This window comes from Panthera onca, chromosome D4 (assembly GCF_046562875.1).
Source record: "Panthera onca isolate mPanOnc1 chromosome D4, mPanOnc1 haplotype 2, whole genome shotgun sequence".
Classification (NCBI taxonomy): Eukaryota; Metazoa; Chordata; class Mammalia; order Carnivora; family Felidae; genus Panthera; species Panthera onca.
This window is the reverse complement of record NC_138351.1, coordinates 36,097,001-36,109,619: the sequence shown is the minus strand read 5'-3', so window position 1 is coordinate 36,109,619 and position 12,619 is coordinate 36,097,001. Positions and strand designations below refer to the sequence as shown.

Genomic DNA, 12,619 nt, shown 5'->3' with positions numbered 1-12,619 from the left:
AATCATTGATTATGTTTCTCTTGTGGTTGGACTTTATCTGACTTAAAATTTCCCTTGTGAAACATCTTGCTTTCTCACATTGGTGACCCTTTACTCTACCCCAGAAGTCTTAGCTTCACCATCCTGCCATCGTATCAATGCTAGTGTCGTTTGCTGCACGTAAGAATTGTTTTACTTATGTAACTCTGCTACTGAGTGTATTATTTTCACTTCAAATAGCCTTTATACTTGTGACTGGCCTCTTGTTTTATGTAATTATCCTCTTATTGTAATATATCTTTTCGGTCTTTTCCTTTGTACCTACTGCTACGATCATGTTTTAGGATACTGCCAAATTTGTTGTCGTTGTTAGACTGATAATACTTGCCTTACTCTTAGAACAGTGTTCCTGAAGGTACTGCAATTGCTTGAATAGACTTCTTAAAATGTTTTGCTAAATATTGCATGTTAACCTTTAAATTTTCACCTTTGTAAGATATATGGATATAGGAGAGTATTAGATGAACCAATCACAGAAAAAGAGAAGCTAAAAGTGCAGTGGTATTTGATCTAGCTTAATTTTACTTTTAGTTGCCTTTATCTCTTACATTTGTTGTGTGTTTTCTTCAGTCATTTTTTTTTCACTGAACACTCAAATGACCTGTTTTCCAGGCATGATGCTAGGCACTAGAGATGGCCTGGGATGATGGCAGGTTTGAGGAGAAAAGAGTGGCAGTAATAAGGGACACATATCCTTCTTGGAATATCTTGATCAAATGAGGGAAAGTGGTGACTTTTTTTTTTAAATTAAAATACAATGAAAAAAAAAATAAATAAAATACAATGAGAGTGGTATTGATAGAGAATCACAGTGCAATTTATAAGTAAATGGAACAACTAACTTTGAGGATAGCCGATGACTTTCAGCAGGGTCTTAAATGATGAGGAAGACACCAAACTGACAAATTATGACTCCTTTTAGGATAATCAGTAAGCATCTCCACAATTGTTTGTGCTCTAAATTTTCTTTTCATTTTACCTGTTTCCTCCATCTGTCACATTTCTGGATAAAGTCGAGAATTTAAAAAAAAAATGTGCTCTTTTGCAAGCACGCTGTTCCTCCAACAAAGAAACATAGATTCCTTCCAGAGTAAGGAGGCTCCGTTGTTGCTGCCTTTCTTGATGTGTTTTCTGTGGAGAGATATTCACTCTGAGAAGTAGACATTTTAATAAAACAGCCTTGATAGTCACATTATGCAAATATCTTTATGTGCAAAGTTAACTTATCTAGTTTCACTAATGTTAAGGGAAGAAAAAGCTTTTGGAAGATGAGATATTCACAACATTGCTAACTTTAAGGATTTTAGTCTTTAGAACCAAGAGTCAGAATGAAAATCTACCTTGCCGTCTCACTACCTACATGTCATAGTATTTTTAATTGTATTGTCATCCAGAGAGCACATGTCAAATATATCTAGCAAAGGATTCGGACACCTAAATGTTACCATTGCATCCCAAGGTACCTTACTGAAAGCTTCATGATGTATTATTATCATCGAACTGCTCACCATACCGAGCAATCCTCTTCTATACGGAGATGCACATGTTAAAGAGAAGTGTCAAATTTTCAGCTCATTATTTTTTATAAAAAGATAATCATTTATTTTTTGGATCTTCAACTAAGAAATCTTCAATTTTGGTTTTCAGAAGCAAATAGAATTCTACGTGAGGCTCACAAAATCAGGAGTTTAATATATATAATCACTATTCATCCTGTCATTTGCATTATAAACATGATAATGAATCAGCACATATTCATAATTCTGCTTCACAGAACATTTTGCTTCAGTTAAAATATATTTTGTGTTGCAGTGAAACTTGTATGATTTTTTACTTCTAATTTTATTGTGAAAACTTTCTTATGATATTTCAGGCATGGGTTAAGGAGAAAACAATACTTGTGACTTTACAGCTTAGGTGTCTATTACTGTGTTAGTGTTTTTATGCATTTTGTAAACTTTCCCAGCCTCTGTGCTGCTGAAACTGTACTCTAGAAAGCCAGTATTTGTGTGGGAGATTTGGGGACGAGGAGCTTGGAGACCTACAATAAGAAAGGAGTGTATTGAGAGGTGAGTGCTTCAGTAAAAGCCAGGCAAAAGGTCATGGCAGTCCTCAGGAGTGGATCCTTTTTGGGGGACTGAGAAGCAGCTACTGAACCCTGTACTCTGTGCATATTTATTTTTGCAGCTAGTTTAAAGAGCAGATTTTAAAAAAATTCCAAAAGTTTAACTGATGTCTGCCATGCCACTTATTAATCTAGGTATTTTCAGCCATATTAACAGCTTTGTACATCCCTCAGTTATACTTATCAATGTGTAAGACCATTAATTGTTCAAAAATTCATCTCATCCATTCATTAAATAAGCCTGCATTGAGCACCACCCACTTGTTAGGTATTTTGGCAAGTGCTAAAGATTACCAAGATAAATGCTTATGTTTAAACCTCCCACAGTGCAGTGGGGAAGATGAGCAAATAGTCAAATTATCTTAGAAATAGGGTACAAGATGGTGATTTTGTTTGCATGGCCAATTATTTTGCATACGTTGCTAGAAGCAGTCCTCAGCCTGTGGAAGTGGAGCATGACAGAGAGGGTAAGGGTCCTCAGGGCTTCTCAAGTTTTAATATGAAGAAGTTCTGTTACATTCAGAACATATTATTCTACATTTAAACTAATATTTCTTGGGTTATTAAATGCGTTTTTAAGTTACCAGATAAATAGGTTAATTTTGTATCTCTTTAGTATTGATTTTCAACTTATTTTTTTGAAGTCCTATATAGACCATGTCCTTTCACCATGACCTTTCTAAAATTAAGGCTTGCTTTCTAATAGAAATCTAGTCAGTTTTAATAAACCTGTACATGAAAATATTACACATTCTCTGGTGTCTCCCCTTTACATAGGTCTTGGTTCCTCTCCATTCTAGCACCCTCCCGGATCATTTCACTGAGACAAATCTCGTCTTAGTCATCGATTTCTACATTTTGCAAATACACTGCGTACTTCTTGCTCTTCCTCTTCCTCGACTCAGCAGGGGCAGTTGACACAGTTGAACATTCTCTCCTCTTCAAAGGACTGTTTCTTCTTGACTTCTGGTTTCCCTGCATACTGCAGTAGCTGTTCCTTTTCATTCTTTTTTGCTCTCTCCTCTTCATCTGCCAGCCTTCAGTCCTTGGACCTCTTAACCTTCCAAACAGACTTTCTCCTTCAGTGACGTCATCTGCTCTCAGGGCTTTTTAATACTACCCATATTCTAATGACTTCCAAAGTGATATTTCCAGCCACAATCTTCCCCCTGGATTTCAGATACCCAGATCCCTATTTGATATCTTCATTTCATTGCCTAATGGGCATCCTAAAACTCACATTTCCACAATGGATCTTTTGATAACTCCCCCTAAGCTTTGGTGGTCCTTTTTCTCTGAGTTAATGCCAACTCTACTTTTCCTTTTGCTCAGATATAAAACCAAAGGGCTATGGGACACTTGGGTGGCTCAGTCAGTTGACCGTCTGACTTTGGCTCAAGTCATGATCTTGCAGTTCATGAGTCAGAGCCATGCATCGGGCTCTGAGCTGACAGCTCAGAGCCTACAGCCTGCTTCAGATTCTGTGTCTCCCTTTCTGTCTGCCCCTTCTCCACTTGCACTCTGTCTCTCTCCCAAAAATAAATAAATATTTTAAAACATAATAAAAAAATAAAATAAAAATAAAACCATGGGGCTATGCTTTATCTCTCTCACTAACACCCCACGTGGAATCTGTTTGCAAATCCTAACTTTTCTACCTGTAAACATACAATATTCTAACCATTTCTTTCCACCTCCACAGCTTCTGCCCTAGTCTAAGCCATATTCATGCCTTCCCTAGTTTGATACAATAGTCTCCTTTCTCTGCTCCTGACTTTAACACCCTTCAGTTACTTTTCAAAAGTCAGCCAGAATGGTTCTATCTGTCATCTACCCCCAATCCGCCATTGTCTTTCCATCTCATTAGGAATAAAAGCTGGTGTCTTATTTCTACAGTAACTTTTAGATGATTACTCTCAGATTTATTATTCTCTGAGCTCTTCTACTAGGCTCCCTCACGTGCATGTGCTCTCTCTCTCTCTCTCTCATTCAGCTCACTCCAAATTAACTCGGTGTCCTGCTGTTTTTCTGAAACAACATCAACAACAACACCAAAAATACTCACCTTAGACTTTGTTGTTCAAGTTGCCTTTGCCTGGAACTTTTTCCTGCCAGTTGCCCCCAGGGCTGACACCTTATTCCCTTCAGGTCTTTACTCAAATGTTGCTTTAGTGAGGATTTACTTCACTCTCACGTGTAAAACTGTAACCTTTTCCAGACATTTCTTCCACCCTTTTGCCACTTTTTCTCCTTAGCAGTTATTGCTATGTTATTTATTATGTATTTTATGTTTGTCTTCTCTGCTATGATCTACATATGAACAAATTGCATTTTTTCACTACTGTGTTCTAAACATCAAAATTAGTACTAGCATCTAGTAGGTAGTCAACAGATATTTGTGAAAAAGACCGGATGCTGTATCAGGTTATGAGCTGCACAGTGGTCACCTTGCCGTTCTGGGTAGGAGCAGAAGGAGGCAGAGGTCAGCCTGCAGGAAGTTTATAGGCAGTGTTCTGGGATCCACTTGTGTGAAACAGAAGGGAAGGAACAAGGAGTGAGCAAATGGCAGATGGGCTGCAATGTAGCCTCAACTAAGGTTTCTTTCAACAACACAGGGAGCTGTCCTGCATGGTGGCTGTAGGCCAGGCCTTCATGCTTAGTGTCTGTAACTGGATGCAGGCTGCATTTGAGCGAGGGGCTGGTGAGGCAACATGGCCAGCCTGGGGCAATTTCCAGGTGGGATTAGAAGTGGCAGTTGGCAGCACTCCCATCAGCTGGGTGAAAAGATTTATTAATCCTGAAAGGGCATCTTTCAGATGTCCACTGCAGGGCTATGGGCATAAGACTACTGCCACGTTCCAGGGACTCCTAGGGGGCTCAGCCGGTTCAGTGTCCAACTCTTGGTTCCAGCTCAGGTCAGGATCTCACTGTTCATGTTATCAAGCTCCGCATCGGCCTCTGCACCAACAGCATGGAACCTACTTGGGATTCTCTCTCCCCCCGGCCTCTCAAAATAAATCAATAAATTTAAAAACAAAACAAAACTATTGCCATATTCTAGATGATTTCTTGTCTTAAGAACCACATGGTTTCCACACCCTCACATCCTTATTCAAAGAGGCCTACCCTTTATTTTCCTCTCTAATTTAAAGAGAAACATGCACTCTTCTGCCCCACATAATCTCACAGACCCATATCTCGCAATATAAGGATATTACTTACTTAATTACCCTCTTCCTGAATTCCATGAACTAGAAGATATGCTCCAAAGAGGACAGACTTTTTTTTTTTTGTATATTTTGTTCACTGAAAATAATCACAAGCACCTAGAACAGTGCATATAGTACTTGAAATACTTGTGGAAGGAAGGAATTTCAAGCTTCTGACTGAGCTGACTTTGTGCTATTTTGACTCCTTGGAATTCTAAAAAATGATGATAGGTCTTTTGAACACACTGATGTACAGAGATGGGTGAAGCAGAGCCTGACTTCCTGGAACAAGCCTTGTACTTCAGCCCAAGACAAGACAAGATACTCTAGGGCCATTTTTACAACATCTGAGTGGCGGTGGGGGTGGAGTGGGGGTGGGGGGTGGCGCCTAGGAAAAAAAATGAATCTTGCCTATTAGGACACCCACAAATATGCAGACACAAACCTCGTTCTTTGAGGGCTAACGTAGCTCTAATGTCTCCTTGTTTTCAGGCTGGGTGCGGTTCCATATAGTCTCCAGGGTGAGGAGACTGGGACTAGGTTTAGAGGTTAAGGAAGAGTTTGATAACAAGCAGTATCTACCTATAGTTTCTGCCCCAAGAGTTAATGCAGGGAAGATGCGATGGAGCAGACGGCCACCAGAGAGCGCTGTGGGACCTCTTTGCGGGGATTTGCTTTCCAGCATAAGATTGCAAGGAGCTTGGGAACACAGGCTTTTAAAAACCTTAACTTAGAGGAATTTTGCTGATGTCGTTAATGACTTTGCTTCATTTTGAAAGTACATAGAATGAGAAAGAATGTGTTAAATTGTACTTGAAATTTAAAAACTGCAAAGAATAGTAATAGAAGTTTCACACAAAAAGATACATAATATCCCTTAATTGACATAAGGAGATATTGAATCTACATCATAATTTTTCAAATGTTCATTTAAATGACAGAGATAAAAATGTTCATTATCAGATTTTCGAGAATCTAGAAGTCTGCCCAACCAAGTAGAAGTTGGTGGTGGTAGCATTAATTGGTTTGATTTTCAAGGAGGGAAAATTGGCAACATATTTGAAAATTACAAATGCATTTGCCTTTGGCTTCTCCACTCTCAGAGGAAAGTATCCTACAGATGTACCTCTTAGATAGAAATTAACACTTTTTTTTTAAATCTCAAGAATGATAAAAGTTTTGAAAGATAAATATCTTGGGGTATAATTAAATAACTTTAGGTGATTCAGAATAATAGATATGAAGGCTACACAGGAGGTGTTGTTTATTTCCTAATATAAAAAGCCTGCTAGTTACTTTATGTAGGGAAGGGGGAAAGGCAAGGCCCATAATGGTGGGTGAAGAATGCAGTCTTTTTTTTTTTTTAAGTGGGGGTGGGGAGCCGAATAATATACAAGATTTCTTGTATTTGTATAAGGAATTTTTGCAGGGATCCACAGTTGCCAATAAAGGTGATCTTGTTGAAGGTGACATAAGAAGAGGAAGGAGGCAAGGGTGAGAGAAAGGTTTAGTCCTATATGCCATTTTATGATGCTTAGATTCATGCAAATTTCTTACCAGTTCACAAAACAGAAAAAATGTGTATTTTATATTTTTACGTTTATTTATTCATTTATTTTGAGAAAGAGAGAGAGAAAGAGAGAGAGCAAGCTTACATGGGGGGAGGGGCGGACAGAGAAGGAGAGAGAGAGACTAGGCAGGCTCTGCACAGTGCAGAGCTTGACGTGGGGATCGAAACCATGAACCGCAAGATCATAGTCCAAACCAAAATCAAGAGTCAGATGCTCAGCCGGGTACCCCAATATATGTATTTTAAATTTCAGGGGAAAAGTGTTGGGTTAGTCATAGAGGAAATGTTGACAGTTCAACTTGCCTTTTCACTGAGTTTCCTTTGGGACCTCTTCTTCAGTTGTCTTGACTTTCCATGATAATCTTACTCCCCACCACCTACCAAGTTACAGATTGATTTGCCCTTTGGGCAAAGAGGAAAGAAGTTAAGAAACCTTTTCCTTTCATTGTCATAGACTTACTCTAGTAATTCACATTTATTCACTTAATGTTTATTGAATATCTACTAAGAACCTGAGAATGAACCACTTTCTGAGGAAACAAATCTCTCAGGCATAACCTTTCCTTTAAGGAACTCCTAGTCAAATAGGAAGATGGCATAGTCTAATTACTTTGCAGAGTGATATGTGCCATGGAAAGACAAAAAGAGAATGATGTCCTTTGAAACGGAAGAGAACCTTCAGACCATTTCATGGATTTTAAAACATGAGTAGGGATTCTCTAGGCAAACAAGTTGGGATGGAGAGGGGGAAGGAATAGCACTTGTGAAAGGTCTGGAAATACACCGTCCATTATGAGTGCTGAAGAGTGTCGTGTGGCTAGAGTGTGTTTGTGTTTGATTTCAACACATTTTGAGAGGAATTACTGCCACTGTGTCTAATACTAACTACTTACTAGATATACTTGTATTAGGTATGTTATGCCATTAATTCTAACAATGAAACTCTGAAGTATGTTATCTGAATTACACAGATGATGATACCAAGAATTATAAAAATTTATCTGGTTACACAAGTAAGTAAAGCTAGGAATCAAACCTGTATCTAATTCCAAAGTCCATGATCTGGAGTATGAGTAAGTGTTTGCTGAACCTCTTCCATTCTCCTTTCAGATTCACTCTTTACCCTTCTCCATCCTACTAACACTGGAAACTAGTTCAGATGGGGTTCAACAAGAGGCTCAATGACCTTGAGAGTCCAGTGTGATTTGTCCCATAGGTAGTGTAGGTAGGAAACTGGAGAGAAGATGAGAGAATGCAAGATGACAGGGCTCCCTCCCATCCTGCCATCCTGTTCCACACAGGACTTCCAATTAAAGATCAGTGTTTCTACCCAGGAGGCTCTCGCTATACATCGGGCTCCTAGAGGCAGTAGCTGCCCCCTGTCCTCATCTCTGCCAGCCGAAGGGTGATAACAACTTTGTTCCATCCTCTCTGTGGTTTCCCTCTCTGTGGAGCCCACAGTTTTGTAATAGGTTCTTTATTAAACTCTCTTCAAATTATTCTAATTGAAAGTGCCATCTGTTTTCAGTTGGCACTAGATCAACATTTAAGAAGTTATTGTTATTATCTAAATGAGAGCTAATGAAAGTTTATTGTGCAACGAGCAGAAGAAACAAAGGGAATAAAATGGATTTCAGTGTGAGATAAGAAAAATTTGAATTTTTAAAAAGGCTGCAAAGTATGAACAATATTCTCTCTTAAGATCTGAATTCTATTAAGAAAATGAAATGACTCTGTCTCTCACCTTTTATGTTACCCGCTCTTAAATCAATAGCAACATGGGACAAAATAGGTAGTTTGTAACTTGACACCAAGGAGTTTAGGGTTTGGGGAAGCTGATTTCACTTCTTGTGTTGAAGCACATGGAGCCACATTATTCATTCAGAGAGGGTGGTGAGATTCAAACAAGTTATCAGTGCAAAGTAGGTCCAACAAGAGGTAATAATAAATAGGTTACCCTGGCAGGTAGATCAGACAGTAGGGTATATCAGCCTGGCTCAGGGGATTAGTCAGGCAGCAAGCATCAGGAGGAAGGTCAGCAGATAACAGGATCTCCACCATGAGATTCAATCCTGAGTCAGATTCCAAGTGCTGGGGAAGGAGACGAAGACAGAGGCAAAACAAGTGCTGGCTGGACAAACTGGAACAAGATGGGAACATTGTTGATTTCTTCTGTTTCCTGAAACCACCCAATTGTGCAACAGACTGGAGAGACTGCTGAAGGTCACGTGGCCCCAACTGTGACAAGTAAAGGACCAGAATAACCCAACATCCCATTCATACAGAGGACATTGCATTCATACACAGGCAGCCCAGCTCTGAGGGCTTTTTTTTTTTTTTTTTTTTTTTTTTTTTTAGTCTGTGATTTCATCATCTGGTCAAAATGTCTATTTTTATTGAATGTTCTGTAGTAGCAACACTCTGGTACATTTGAGAAAGCATCTGTGTTCTTCATCAATGTCTCACAAGTTGAAAAACTATTGCATTCCTAAATTGTTTCCTACTGGGATTCCTTCTCATGGTGTTAAAAAAAATCCAGAAAACAATATTTTCAACATATTTTCTGTGTTTAAAGTATTCTGATTTACCATCTCCAAGGACAATATATAAAAATGGCTTCCTAAATTAACACATCAATTACTTAAACCAAATGGATAGGAATGATGGCACTAAAATAATAATCTTTTACAAAGAACATTTTTTAGGAGATAAAATACAGACGGTCCCTTTGACTTAAACAGGTGCTATATTAATCATTGCGGTACAAATGATAGAGGGGAAGAGTTTATGCTTCTCTCCTTTGTGTTGAACATTCCAATAAATGGGTGTCTAATGTGACAGGGAAAGATAACATAATGAATATCTTAATGTGCTTGAATGAACATAAAAAAAAAAAATGACTGACACTGTATTTTGTTCCAGGTAGGAGTAAAAAGCAAGCAGTTCCTGGCCAGTGGTACTCCAGTTAAAGATGTCTGACTGACAAGCATGTTGGCACCAGCATTGAAGGAAGTGATGGGCTTTGCTCCAGGTAAGTACAGTTGCCAAGGCATAAAGTGTGCATCTTTCTGACTCTTAAGCACAGAGCTCATAAGATAACTCCAGAAAGATTTTTACCCTCTCAAAATACAAGAGTACTGCATTTTTTCAAAATGTTATCACTGTAAAAATAGTACTTTAAAGTCAATGCATATATTTTTTTTTCCTCTTTAAGTGATGAAACAGGTAACTATGAATAAGTTTATTTCTGAACTGGGTGTCAAAATGCCTGAACTATAAATAGAATGAAAGATGCAATTTAATAGAATGTTTGAGGATTAAGGAGGGTAGGCTATTTCTATAAGTGACCAGTGTGGGAACAAAGTTATCATTAAGCATTTCAGATTGACACATTGTTCTATAGCCTTCTGATGACTGGCACATGAAGGCTGAGTTAGCCTTGAGGACCCCAGATTTTGTCACTTCCAAAGTCATGCATTTAGAGCAAGCAGATAATCCAGTAACTCAAAAGACTCCTTGACTTCTGGCTTCTAAATTGCAGGAGATCAGAAGTAAGGGTCAGACATACCTGTGTTCTAATTATGATTCTCAGAGTATGTACCTTCATGAATTCGTAAGCCAGAATGTATGCATCACCTAGGGACCTTAATATGAAACTTTTGTGGGCTGAATAGATTAATGGGCTCTAGATCTAAGGAATGGAAGACAAATATGACACAACTCAATTTTTTAACTTTGGAAGACTTACATACGAGGCCAACACACATGTTATTTTTGTTCACATATAATTTCTGCCTTCAACAGATTTAAATATTGATAAAGGAGATAAGCTAATTAAGACTACTAGGACAAGGACTAAAAAAAGATGTAAGGAGCATGGAATAAGTACTTAGTCTACTTAGTGTATATATATATATATATATATGTATATATATATATATATATATATATACTTTTGTCACAGCAATTCTGTATCTAGTGACAATGTAAGAAAAAAAATTAAGATACTTGAAAAGATATGAGCTAGGGATGTATTTCATAGTCTGTTTTACAGCAATACAAATGATAAACAACCCAAATACTTACTTGTATTGAACTTACAAAATATATTTTTGTTCAAAGAGTGAAATTCTGTAGAACGGTTCAAATGATTTAAAAGAATGCTTATGACATGAAAGAAAGAACAGGTATATTTTTAAATTTATAAAAGTTCAAAATGTCTTAAAATAGCATTTGTGTGTTTATGCAGAAAAGACAGAAAGTTACCTATGATTATTTTTACTTTTAACTTTATTTTTGTGATGTTTTCATAGTGGCTGTTTTTACTATAATCAGAAAAAATATGACTCAACATTGAAAGTTAAATCATTATAAGATTTTACAAGAATAAAGTAATGAAAAAATACCATGTATCTCAGACATTAAAAACCAGGTTACAAAATGGAATTAGATTAAAATCCTACATTTGTGTAAAACACCTATCTATATAGATAACAAAACAGAATTTGGGTAAAATCCTGCACTTGTATTTGTATTTTTTTAAAGTGTATGTATGTATGTATGTGTGCTTGTGTGTGTGTATTCAATATATGCAACTTTTCTGTTTAAATAAAAGAGTTTGGGAGAGTGAAGATAATTCCTATTTGATAAGTATGTAAAGTCCCCAGAGACTGAAATTTGAGTAGAGCGTTGAAGGTTAAATACACAGAAATGTGCTTTCATGAGTATTAATAACATCATCTGACCTGTTAAAATGGATGAAGCACATATGATGCTCACTTGCGTTGTTCCACTTCTCATTTTGTAGAAAATTATAGCATAAGTAATACACACTGTGTGAATTTGAATATTTTTGAAAGTTTGTTTATTTATTTATTTATTTATTTATTTATTTATTTATTTATTTATTTATTTTGGGAGACAGAGAGAGAGAGGCAGAGAGAGAGAGGGAGGGAGACAGAAAGAATCCCAAGTAAGCTCCACACTGTCAGTGAGGAACCTGACGTGAGGCTCAAACTCATGCACCGTGAGATCATGACCTGAGCCCAAGTAGGATGCTTAACTGACTGAGCCACCCAGCCTCCCTGAATTTGAATATTGATATTTGTTTCAAGTTCAGAATATTCAAATTGCCAAACTAAATGGTATCTTTTATCCCTCACTGACATTTTGTAAATACTACTGCATTTTTAACAAAAATTACATCATTGTGTAATTATTCACAGTATGAACATATTCGCCAAATCTGTGAAAGTTACTTATATTTCATTACCATAGCCATCTGCAATTCTCCTTTATATGACTTCTGTGATGCATTAAGTAGGTTGCATATTTATCTTAGAAAAACAAAATGAAAGAAACAAGTCTAATTTCTTATGTGAACATTTCACTTTAAAAATAAATATTGTGAAGAGTAGCAGTAATGTTCTCTTACACACACTTCTCTGTACTTATCTTCCACTTAGATTATGGTTTTCAAGTCCATTCTTCGCCCTTTTTATTCTTCCTCTATATTCTGCTTGGGTGATCATGTGGACACCCATGGCTTTAATATTCCCAGATTTATAACTCTAAACCCACACCCTAATCGTCCACTGAATCAAAATACCAGAAGAACCACAGGTATCATTGTCTCCTAGGCTGTATATTCTGCATTTTTTTCTTCAGATTCCTCTT

General features: G+C 37.3%; 1 long non-coding RNA gene across 1 annotated transcript in view; it reads left to right on the top strand.

The window, feature by feature from the left end:
* LOC132663485 (uncharacterized) overlaps window positions 1-9,968 on the top strand; it is a 670,744-nt gene extending 660,776 nt beyond the window's left edge. The window contains exon 4 of the long non-coding RNA XR_009603071.3: window positions 9,866-9,968. This is a non-coding gene — a long non-coding RNA (uncharacterized LOC132663485). The remainder of the gene's footprint in view (window positions 1-9,865) is intronic.
* The last annotated feature ends 2,651 nt before the right edge of the window (window positions 9,969-12,619 follow it).